At 40.6% G+C, this 12,500-nt stretch overlaps 1 long non-coding RNA gene across 1 annotated transcript in view; it reads right to left on the reverse strand.

The window, feature by feature from the left end:
- The window catches only part of LOC123517684, an 86,795-nt gene that overhangs the window by 10,613 nt on the left and 63,682 nt on the right, over positions 1-12,500 (reverse strand). Inside the window, exon 2 of the long non-coding RNA XR_006678538.1 lies at positions 7,087-7,181. This is a non-coding gene — a long non-coding RNA (uncharacterized LOC123517684). The remainder of the gene's footprint in view (positions 1-7,086; positions 7,182-12,500) is intronic.

Genomic DNA, 12,500 nt, shown 5'->3' on the forward strand with positions numbered 1-12,500 from the left:
AATAACAAGCCACTATCGTTATTCATACAGTTTAGCAACCCTTCCTATTGTTCCTCCTGCTTTCGTACCATATTACCAGCAACTCTCCCTCTCCCTCTCCCTCGTGTCTTTCGCCTCGGTAACTTGCCAGCAAACACAGCGCTGAAATCAACTGTTGCTGGCGCTCGTTCTGTCCATTGACGTGTAAAAAGGAAGATAATGTATGCAAGAAGAGAGAGAGAGAGAGAGAGAGAGAGAGAGAGAGAGAGAGAGAGAGAGAGAGAGAGAGAGAGAGAGAGAGAGAGAGAGAGAGAGAGACGGTGGGGAAGGAGAGTAAACAAAGAAATAGGTAAGTTCATGGAAGAGTAAAGTGAGTGAGGGAAGGTTGAAAGGAGGGGGAAAGAAGGAAGAGGAGGAGGAGGAGGAGGAGGAGGAGGAGGAGGAGGAGGAGGAGGAGAAGGAGGAGGAGGAGGAGGAGGGAAAGGAGGAGTTGAGTGAGGTTGATACAAAGGCAGGAAAACGAGAGGGGGAGAAAATGAATAAGGAAAGACTGGGGAAAGTTATAGAGGAGAAGGAGAAAGAGGAGAAAGAAACAGGAAGAAGAAGAAAAAAAAAAAAGGATGACGAAACTTAATAGAAAGAAAGGAACAAAGACGTAAAGAAAGACTGGGAAAGGTCAAGAGAGAAGAAGAAGGAGAAGGAAGACCAGTAAGAAAAGGAAGGAAAAAAAAAAAAAAAAAGGAAGAAAAGAGAAGGGAACGAAAAAAGAAGTGAAGAAATAAGAGGAAAAGAGAAGAAGGAAGAAAAAAAAACAAAAAGAAGGAAAAGGAAAAAAAGATATAGGAGTGAGAAGTCTGAGAAGGTTGAATGGGGAAGGGAAGGAGTCTTAGGTAGGGTGGCTGGGTGAGTGGCTGTGTGGCTGGGGATTTGGTCACGTCCCCAGGCAGCCCTGTGCGAGAATTGGACGGTGGGTGGCGGGCATACAGATATTGCGGCACGTGGGAGCAAATTTCACGACTTATGATTCACAGTAGCCAGCATGTCCTCGCTTGAAGGTATGTGTGTGTGTGTGTGTGTGTGTGTGTGTGTGTGTGTGTGTGTGTGTGTGTTTGTGTAAGGCGCGTCTCTTTTTCTCGTCTTTCGTTAGTCTATTCTTTTCTTTTTTTTGCCTTCTTATTTCTCTTGTTTTATTTTATCTTTGCTTGATTGTTTTTTTTTATGTAAGTGTGAAGTGTACGAGTAAAGTGTAAGTGTAAGAGTAATAAATGAATTCCCCAGGTTTGGTCTGTCTGTCTCAATTTGTCTTCTTTATTTTCCTGTTTATTCTAACCCGTTGTCCTTTTTATTTCTGCTTTCCTAAGACTACATTTTCTATAGCATTGACTGTCTCGATTTTAACCTAATTTGTTTTTTCAGTTTCTTGTTCTTGTATTATCTATTTCAATACAATTATTTATTTTTTTCCTTTTATTCTTCTTTTCATCTGTTTTATTTGTTTTTTCTAATATAAAGAGACACTGAACAAGGGCAACAGAAAATACCACGAAGAAAATGACAGTCCTTACAGAAGACAATACGAAGACAAATCCAATATCACCCGGAGGAAGAAGTGTCTTGAAACCTCTGCCTGTTATAGATCGACAGGAATACTAAACGCGGACACAATATGATCGTATTGCATCCTGGAAAAGCAGTGTTTGTCTCGATTATCCATTACTCGTATTATTTAATCTGCTAGCTGGAATGTGATGGGGGTACATGTGGTGGTGGTGCTCGTGGTGGTGGTTTGATTAGTGGAGGAGGAGGAGATGGAGGGTGCGCTTCCAGGAACACCAAAGCAGCGAGGAGAGTGATGACTACCAAAGTGAGGACGACACTCTACTCCAGCGGCCCTTAGCAAGCGCCGTCTGGTGGTGCTACACTTCCCGCGCCGACGTTACCTCTGCCACCACCACCACCATCAATACCACCACCACTACCACAGTTATGTTTGCCACCACCACCACAATCTCTAACATTTCCACCACTACCAGATCATTTTTCATCATTACCTCGGTCACCACAGCATCAAATACCACTACTACCACTACCACTACCACCGCTACATCTCAGTCACAACAGCAACTGAAACCAACATCTGCAATCTCTCTCATTAGCACCACCGCCACTGCCATAGCTCCGGCCACCTCCGCCCACCAGTCTGGCTTCTCCACCATCACCACCGCCACTACCACCATCACCATAAATCTTAACGGGAAACCTGCTGGAGTCCCCCGAGGAAACCACAGGACAACAATCAAGACAAACACCTCCATCTACCCTGCACTCCATTCGTCATCCTCCCTTCACTTCACTATTGCGCTTCCCTCCACTAGATTTCCACACGCTGAACCTTACACACACGTAGCTTCCTCCTGTGCCTCTCTCCCTCCGTTCACATAATTGAAAGTACAAAATCTGACGGATTACCTTAGGCTTTCGCGGCTCACTGACATAGGAATAAGTGAAACAAAAGCAGAGGTATCAATCCGGCAGGACGTGTAACTTATTCATTATTATGCGCACGGATATGAGAGCGATTTAATAAGCCAAAAAAGAAGGGCATTTTTCATTTGTATTCTATCCAGGTAAGTAACGTTAGTCCACCTTGATGAATTATACAGGCGCTGAGTGTGACGTCAGGGCGAGGATGAGCAGGAGAGGTGCTATTTGTACAAGTTATGTGTCTAATTGCAGTGTGTGGAGGTTAGTCAGGAAAGTTAGCTGAGTAAAGGTTGCACTCGTAATTTTTCTTTTCCTCTTATGCACAATGGCGTAGCAACAAGTGTAGAAAATAATAATGATAAAGAAAGAGGCTTAAATTGTGTCTCTTAAAAAGAAAATAGAAGATAGGTTTAAAAAGAAGAGCTAATTCTGGTTTCGAGGTGTCTTGAAACTGCCCTCTTAAAACAAGGCAAAAAAAAAAAAAAGGTTGCCAATACGAAAAGATTTGTATAGTTGCCTGAAAACGTAATATAATAGTGTTAAATACTCATATAAAATTGCGAGGTTAGGTTAGGTTAGGTTAGGTTAAGGCAGGAACCACCACTAGTCACACACTGAGGTCACTTGGTCTATGTGCTCCTCTTGAATTAAAGCAAGTTGTTATTTCCTCCATTAGACAGCATTCAATTTGTAAACATGAAATTCAATAGGCGTTTGCGACATCACTACATCTAATTGTTCATGCACCACATCCTCTGCCTGTTTCCCCTTGTTGCTTTGCTTTACATCCCCACCGCACGTGTCTTCTCTCCCTCACTGCTTCAACATTCCCACTCAATATTCCTGATCACAATTGCTCGTATATTAAAATGTTCGTTATCTATCGTTCGCTTTCCTCCTTTTGTTCCTCTTTTTCAGCAGACATTATCTACACCTATACCCGTTGTGTTCTTTTCACTTCTTGTTTTCACCCTCACATTCGTAATAATCAACTTTCTTTTTTTTCTTTCTTAATTTCTTTACTACTTTCTACTGTCTTGTCTTAAGCATATGGGCATGTCTTTCTTTACTTCTTGCTTTTGCACTCCCATCCATCTCAACCTTGATTATTACTTTGTGCTTCTTTTTAATACAACTCTCACTTTTTTTTCTTGTTCCCTGCCGTTTTATACCTGTTTTCCGTCTGTCTTTTCTTTCACTCCTTGCCACTCGACTCCTCTTTCATACCATGATTATGATTAAACTAACGTGCTTTATTTACCATTAACTTTACTGTTTTTCTCACATTTTCATCCAGATTCCATTTCTTTCACATCACATTCCTTTCTCATTAACGTGTTAGACGCAAAAATTTTCAGAGACGGTAAGAGGATGCTTTAAAAACTCTCTCTCTCTCTCTCTCTCTCTCTCTCTCTCTCTCTCTCTCTGAATTACTCTCTTATCTTGTTCCATAAACTTTGCTAGACCATTTGAGAAAGTTAGTTGGCGAGCTGGTGGTAAGAAAAAATATGAAAAAGAAAAAAGAAAAAGAATGAACGAGCTAATGAGCCTTTCATGGCCCTCCTGCACCGCCACACAAGGAGGGCTGGCGAGACTCGTACGTGAGGCTCGCTGTTCTGTGTCACAACTTCCGTAGGAGAGAGAGAGAGAGAGAGAGAGAGAGAGAGAGAGAGAGAGAGAGAGAGAGAGAGAGAGAGAGAGAGAGAGAGAGAGAGAGAGAGAGAGAGAGAGAGAGAGAGAGAGAGAGAGAGAGAGAGAGAGAGAGAGAGAGAGAGAGAGAGAGAGAGAGAGAGAGAGAGAGAGAGAGAGAGAGAGAGAGAGAGAGAGAGAGAGAGAGAGAGAGAGAGAGAGAGAGAGAGAGAGAGAGAGAGAGAGAGAGAGAGAGAGAGAGAGAGAGAGAGAGAGAGAGAGAGAGAGAGAGAGAGAGAGAGAGAGAGAGAGAGAGAGAGAGAGAGAGAGAGAGAGAGAGAGAGAGAGAGAGAGAGAGAGAGAGAGAGAGAGAGAGAGAGAGAGAGAGAGAGAGAGAGAGAGAGAGAGAGAGAGAGAGAGAGAGAGAGAGAGAGAGAGAGCATTGGTGAAGTAAGCAAAAGTCTCCGTAAACATTTTGTCGTTTTGTCTTAATAGTTGTTATGATGTTGCGCTGTGTTTGTTGTTTTTTTTGTTGTTGATGAAGAAGAAAAAGTAAAAGAAGAAGAAAAAGAAGAAGAAGAAGAAGAAGAAGAAGAAGAAGAAGAAGAAGAAGAAGAAAAAAGAAAACAAGAAGAAGAAGAAGAAGAAGAAGAAGAAGAAGAAGAAGAAGAAGAAGAAGAAGAAGAAGAAGAAGAAGAAGAAGAAGAAAGAAGAATAAATAAAAGGAAAAGAAGAAGAAGAAGAGAAAAAAAGATGATTATGATGATGAAGAAAAGATAAAGAAAAAGAACAAGAACAAGAACAAGAACAAGAACGCGAACAACAACAACAACGACAAGAACAAGAACATGAAGAACAAGAACAGAAACAAGAAAAGAAGAAAGGAAGGAATAGAGCAATACGATAATCAAATAATTAAAATAAAAAGATTGAAAAGTAATGTCTTAAATATCTCTATGTTAACACTCACTGTACTGAATAATTTACTCTACCTAATGGAAAAAATAAGATTAAGAGGCTAATTTTTTGTATCTTCCAGGCTGTAGGAATTAATAACGAGAAATGTCTAGCAGTGAAATGGGAATATAAATCAAGATGCAGCACAAATAGATTAAAATAAAAATTGAGAACAAAAGATTGAAGTTAGAACTCCCGTGACCTTAACAAAGATAAAACAGCGTATGAAAAATAGAACCTCCGCTAAGACACATGTAAATATTTTCACCCACAAGATAATCATACGCTGCGTAACATGAAACCCCTTATATAAAAATAAGTCTCCCTGTTTCACGACTTTCTACCTCACAACTAATTACAACAGGTAACAACAAAAGACAATAACAAGCAAGAAGACACCAAAATATTCCACGTCGCGCCAAGAGTTACCATCAAAGTCCACACAGCACTGTCAAGGCAAGCAGGAAGCGGATCACGGTCCCCACAAGAAGAGACAGAGGCAGCATCAGGAGCCGCCCGAAGTTGAATCTGCCAAAGTTACAGGAGGCAGCTGATTTGGCGTCACTCTTCGTCACCAGCAAAACAGCAAACTCGGTGCATATCCCTAACTTGCCCCAACTCGACTCATGATTCATCCTTCCACAGAAACGCGAGATGGAGAGAGAGATAGATAGATAGATAGATAGATAGAGAGAGAGAGAGAGAGAGAGAGAGAGAGAGAGAGAGAGAGAGAGAGAGAGAGAGAGAGAGAGAGAGAGAGAGAGAGAGAGAGAGAGAGAGAGAGAGAGAGAGAGAGAGAGAGAGAGAGAGAGAGAACACAACACAACACAACAAAACACAGCAATCGATTCTCACTCCATGACCCAGGAAAAGAAACACTCGCAACGTTGCAACTTTCCTCGTGCAGCTCCTTGTTAACCCCTTCAGTACTGGAACGCATTTTCATCTTGATTTTTTGGTGTGATTAGACGATTTAGGGAGGGTCTATGGTGGTCAGAAGATTAATGGCCGGAGTCTTCACTATTTCAATCCCCACGTAAGTTTCTGAAGCTGTGTAAAATTACCAAAATAGTAAACAAAATGAATATGGAAACACGTCATGGTACTGAAGAGCCTAAGAATACCGACGTGAAAACCAATGACTGTCACCTGATAAGAAAAATTAATAAAGAAAATACAAAAAAAGAAGAATTTAGCAGCGCACGCACACACACCCACGCAATGTTGGCCTGATGCTGCACGCGCGTTTGAGAAAAGACCTCAACCAAACGCTAAACTTTGGAATTACGCTCCTGAGTTGTTGGTACTTTGTTGAAGTTCTCAGTGCGTTTGGTACTGAGGAAGGCGTGGAGGTGAGTACAGGTGGTGTGAATTGTGGTGCTGAATGGCCTGGTGTGGCGCTAAATGAGGTGGTGTGAAACTGAGATAGAAGAAGCGGTGTTGAGAAATGTTGTGGTGTAGTGTGGTATTATGGTGTCGTTGAGATAGTGTTATAAAGGACAAGTGGTGTGATTAGTATTGAAAGAACTGTAGATGTGGAGCAGATGGTGTGGTGTGGTGTTGTCTGGTGTTGTTTAATGTAGTGTCTCTTGAGGCACAATAAAGCAGCACAGACAGTATTAATATAACACTTTCACCTAAGGGATTATAATACGTTGTGTAACATGATATTTTTTACTCCAGTCTGTTTCACCGCTGGATAACAACAAAGAGAGAGCAACAAACGAGAAAACAATATAATATTCCACATCACGCCAAGAGGTAACATCATAAACTCATCCAAGAAACCATATTACGTAACTCATTCGAGCTGACAAGATTCATCAAGCGAAAAGAGGAAACAGTTTCTCATCGCATCAGACAACCATAACGTTAAGTAAAGTGATTACAACAGCTCATCTCATCATCAAGGAGGGGGGAAGTCTTCCACTACCGCCTCCCACTAGACCTCCCTCATTACTTAGCCCATTCCATTCTCTAGCCTGAATTTTTACCTCTGAACGGATTCTGTAAACTTCAAAAGGGAATTCCACACACCTGGTAGGCGCCGCAGGGACCAGGTGAGGCCGAAATTCCTCTATGATGCCGAAATAATGTTTGGCTTCCCGCTGAGCCTGCTGCTGCCGACACTCCTGAAGAAGTGAAGGAGCAAAGTTGGTTGGATAAGGTCGGGGAGTTCGGATGGTGGTGGTGGTGAAGGTTATGATGGTGATGGTGGTAGTGAAGGTGATGATGGTGGTGGTCATGGTGATATTGGAGTAGGAAGATGGGACTGATATTGAATTATGATGTGGAGGAGAGCAAGTAGTGGAGAAGCTCACTGATGGAAGACTTATTAGGCATCCTGAAAGCAGTAAGTGGAGTGAGGAAAATCAAAGCAGGTAGAGAGAGAGTGCAGTTGCGTAGGAAAACAGAACGGGGTGGGGAAGGGGGGTTGGTGAGGTTAAGTAGACAAGTTTGAGAGAGGAGAGGAGGGAGGAGGAGGGGAAGAGGATGAATTAGTGGAAGTGTAGTGGAAAGATTAATAAGAAGATTACTATCACAATTGAATCTTACTTTTTTTCATATCTGATCATGTTACATAAAGAAGCTCAGGAATCAATGCGTGTGAACAGATTTGATATTTCAGGATGACGCAATAATACGAAATAAAAATACACACATGAGCTACTAATATCTGATAAGCGTTAGAGAAATTTCCTTCCCGTCTAACAATGTTGCTTCTAAATGAGGGATTCTAATATTCTCACTGAAATCGAAGTAAAAACAAAAGAGATAAATGATATACAAGCTCATACACACGTTAATTAGACGAAATATAACATAAATTGCTAAAAACACACACGGGTCAGTAGCGAAAAAACTTACGACAGAGAGAGAGAGAGAGAGAGAGAGAGAGAGAGAGAGAGAGAGAGAGAGAGAGAGAGAGAGAGAGAGAGAGAGAGAGAGAGAGAGAGAGAGAGAGAGAGAGAGAGAGAGAGAGAGAGAGAGAGAGAGAGAGAGAGAGAGAGAGAGAGAGAGAGAGAGAGAGAGAGAGAGAGAGAAAACAAGGGCGAGGGAACCAGACAGGAGGGGATGAGAGAGAAAAGAGGGAGAGAGACAGAGAGGGAGGGAGACAGAGGGAAGAAAGGGAGAACCGTCGACATCCTCACGCCCGCAGTGGAACACAGCAACAATGGAAGGTGAGCAGAGGGAGACCAGAGCGTATTGTGTCGGTGATCTGTGAGTATTGTCCTGCGGCGGCTGGGAAAAGGTGGTAGGTGAGTGAGGCTGTGGTGGGGAGGCTGCTACATGGGCTGAACATGGAGTAAATGGCGGATGACTAAAAGGGATGAGGTGGAAGACAATGTAGAGAGGAGGGTACAACACAGGAACCGGGTTAGAGAAGGGGAGAGAGAGAGAGAGAGAGAGAGAGAGAGAGAGAGAGAGAGAGAGAGAGAGAGAGTGAGTAATAATGCAAGGTAAAGGATAGTAGTGTAAATGTTTGTTTTTTTTTTTTTTATATGTAACGAAAGACAGGCTTCTTCTAAAGTGGCAACCTGTAATTTCCGTGGTGAGACATTTTTTTGTGTAATCAAGAGAGGCAGCTCAGGTCGTGGGCTACATTTACTATTCTTTCAGAGAGGCACAATAACAATTACAGGTCCCTTTAACAAAATTGGACAGTGCAACCAGAACTCGTTTTTTCGAATGAATTTCCGGAAGCAGCAATTAGGAGGAGTACAGTTCCCAGTTGTGTAGTATTTTGTAATCATTGCACAACTTCCTTTTCACATAACAAATACGGAAATACATGAAATCCACTTTTTTCTAATGGATTTCGGGAAGAGGCAGTTACAAAAACTACATATATTTTTTAACCATTTATAGAATTAACCAACAGACTCACAATGCACACTTAGCAATAACCATAAAGAAATCAGCATTATAAACTAGATAATATGCATCGTGTGCTTTAAATTATATCATGAAGATCGTGCATGAAGAAAGGATAAAATAAAATCTCAAATAAAGTGGCTAAGAAAAAAAATCTAAGAGGAGAAACCTGGTACAAATTGAATGATTCGAACTATGGCGCCGGAAAATTGAGATGCCTGGTATTGTAGCTGAGTGTAATCCGAGGAGTCTTTTACCATATATGCGCTAGTGAGTGAGTAAAAAGCGTTATTGTTTCCTTTTTCTACTTTGCTTGGTGAGAACAGTGTTTGTGTATTGCCAAGATGAAAGAGATGCAATGGAAGTTTCGTTTACAAAGTATAAAAATAAGTGGTTAATTTCTTTTTATGATGTATATATCTTTTTATTTATTTATTTTTTCATCTATTTATGATGGTGCCCGGTTTTTAGTTTCGTTTATTTATATATATATATATATATATATATATATATATATATATATATATATATATATATATATATATATATATACTGTAGTTTATTCGTTTACTAAATAACAAAATCAAATGGAGGGCAGGCTCACAGCGCTCATGTTTACTAGCTTGAATTTGTTCTACTCCCCTTTTTCAGTTATACTGTAAATGGTGTAGCACATGGATAAAAAAAATAAATAGAGAGCAAGAGAAACTAACTTAAATTTAAAATAAAACTACACGCACAAAAAAAAGGAATAAATAAGAGAGAAACTATCATAAAATTCAAAGTGAACATGCGCACACACACACACACACACACACACACACACACACACACACACACACACACACACACACACACGCACGTACAAAAATAAATAATAGATAAATAAACACGCCATTTCATGTCCTGAGTTAGCTTCAAGTGACTTTCTCTAATTCCTGTTTTAATTTTCAATCATGACCTTCAAACTCAAATAAAATTCCCTCTAACGAAACTTTATAATGAGAGCGTGTTTACTCCCAATGTATGCCTTTTTTTTTTTTTAACCTTTCTAGATCTTTCAACTCAATTTCTCACACTGCTGAAAATAGGTCACAATATTTCTTCCAATCATAATTCTTTTTCTATATCTAGTCGTGTTTTTTCCTATCATATTTTTTTTCTTTCTTATTCTTTCTACCTCCTTTCTTTCATTATTTCATTCTTTCCTTCCTTCCATTCGTAATTCGCTCCTTCCTTTATCTTTTTTCTATCTTTCATACTCAAAACCAAATTATGATAAAAATTTTACGAGAGAGAGAGAGAGAGAGAGAGAGAGAGAGAGAGAGAGAGAGAGAGAGAGAGAGAGAGAGAGAGAGAGAGAGAGAGAGAGAGAGAGAGAGAGAGAGAGAGAGAGAGAGAGAGAGAGAGAGAGAGAGAGAACAACTCCACCTTTCTTAAAATTTTTGTGTATTTCGTGCACTCCCGACTCTATACCTTTTACATTTGAATGAGATTTTGTAAACACAATTCAAAATGGAAAAAAGAAATGATGTTGTGATGTACCTTTAGCATATTTTGTACCCCACCACTACCTTCCTGACGCGTTTTTCTCTTCTCAAATTTGCCTCACTTTATCTATTGGACTTATTTTCATGTTATTTTCTACCTTATTTTTTACGTTTTTTTTTACCTTATGTTATTTCTTATTCCCTCTTTCCGGACACGTCTCGTTCCATCCTTTGCTTCATCATTCTCTTCCTATTTTCTTTCGTGACTCTCTTACTCCTTTCTACTCCTCTCCTTTCATTCCTCCTCTTCCTTGCCTCCCTCCATCATTTATAACTTTCTTTTCATATGAACCGTCTTTGATATTTTCTTTTCCTTTCTTCTTTCTTCAAATTTTCATAGTATAACTCTTTCTTACCTTCTGTTAGGATTATGCCTTTCATCTTTATCTTTCTTCATCCTTTCACTTACCTCTCCATCTTTCTATTCCTTTAGGGGCTTTTTAGTTTTTTTTTCTGAGCTCTCGTAATGTGTCCTTCGCCTTTCTTTTCCTACCTAAGAGATGATGAGAGTCTATCGGATGTAAAGCATGTCCCACATATTACCTTTACTTTCCCTACATCCTCTCAGGTATCCTCTCTTCCTGACTACCTCAGCTCTACAAAAAGGTAAACGGGTCTCTCTTCACTGAGCTGAACAGAGGCCTCAGTGCCACGTCAATTCCCTAGAGATGAAGTAAGAAATTTCGACTTACTACGCAAGGGAATGAATAGTTGTGTTCCTATTTTTACCTCCCTCCCTTTGCCGGCAAGAATCTGGGGTTGGTAATAGTAAAAAGGTGAAAAGTGTAATTTCTCTGTTCCATTTCAAAACCCGACGTATTTAATAAGAAGTAAATGGGGTAGAGAAATCCGAGATATATTTTTGCTTTCTTCTTTTGGGCGGAACGGTAAAGTTTTCGGCCTTGTGGAAGGAAGAAGAAAGAGAGAGTGGTAAAAATGGGAAGAAGATTGGAAAGAACTGACTGCCGGGAGATGAGAGTGTGAAAGACTGAGTGACAGATGGTTAAAGAGAGAGAGAGAGAGAGAGAGAGAGAGAGAGAGAGAGAGAGAGAGAGAGAGAGAGAGAGAGAGAGAGAGAGAGAGAGAGAGAGAGAGAGAGAGAGAGAGAGAGAGAGAGAGAGAGAGAGAGAGAGAGAGAGAGAGAGAGAGAAGGACTCGGTGTGGCTATGAGAAAATAAGTACCAAGATGCTTTTTATCATATTCATACACTTTCATTTCCTCTCCTGACTGTGTTGCCCGTACTCTCTCCTTCGAGACGCTGCAGACGAGTTTATTCATGAGCTTTCTCGATTTCTTTGCATAGAATAATAAGGAATGGAAAGGAACAGGGTGGAAGTTTGCTTTTGACTCCACTGATGGTGATGCGAGAGGCGGTAGGGAACACACAAACACACACATACACACACACACACACACACACACACACACACACACACACACACACACACACACACACACACATACACACACGAACGCACTTACGCACGCTTTTTGCCGTTATAGCATCACTGGTAATGTAATGAGTAATTCTACTCTGGAAAAGTAACGATTTTAATCTCTCTCTCTCTCTCTCTCTCTCTCTCTCTCTCTGTGTGTGTGTGTGTGTGTGTGTGTGTGTGTGTGTGTGTGTGTGTGTGTGTGTGTGTGTGTGTGTGTGTGTGTCTGTCTCTCTCTCTCTCTCTCTCTCTCTCTCTCTCTCTCTCTCTCTCTCTCTCTCTCTCTCTCTCTCTCTCTCTCTCTCATTCTCTCTCTGCCCTTCATCTCTCTTTTTCTCCTCTTTATTATTGTTCTTTATCACATTTTTCTTTTTATAACTTCAATTTTACAAAAAGTCTACGGTAACGAGCGTTCATATTTCACTTACTCTTAAGTTTTTTTTTCGTTTTTTGAGAAAGTTCTGAAAAATATTAAAGTAATTGAGATTAATAGCAAAGGACAGCCGTTCCTCTTCCAGCGCCTCTCTCGCCAAATGCTAAAAGGCTTGAAATAATTGGAAACCGTGACATGTGTTGATACTGGAGAGG

This window comes from Portunus trituberculatus, chromosome 42 (assembly GCF_017591435.1).
Source record: "Portunus trituberculatus isolate SZX2019 chromosome 42, ASM1759143v1, whole genome shotgun sequence".
In the NCBI taxonomy this organism is placed as follows: Eukaryota; Metazoa; Arthropoda; class Malacostraca; order Decapoda; family Portunidae; genus Portunus; species Portunus trituberculatus.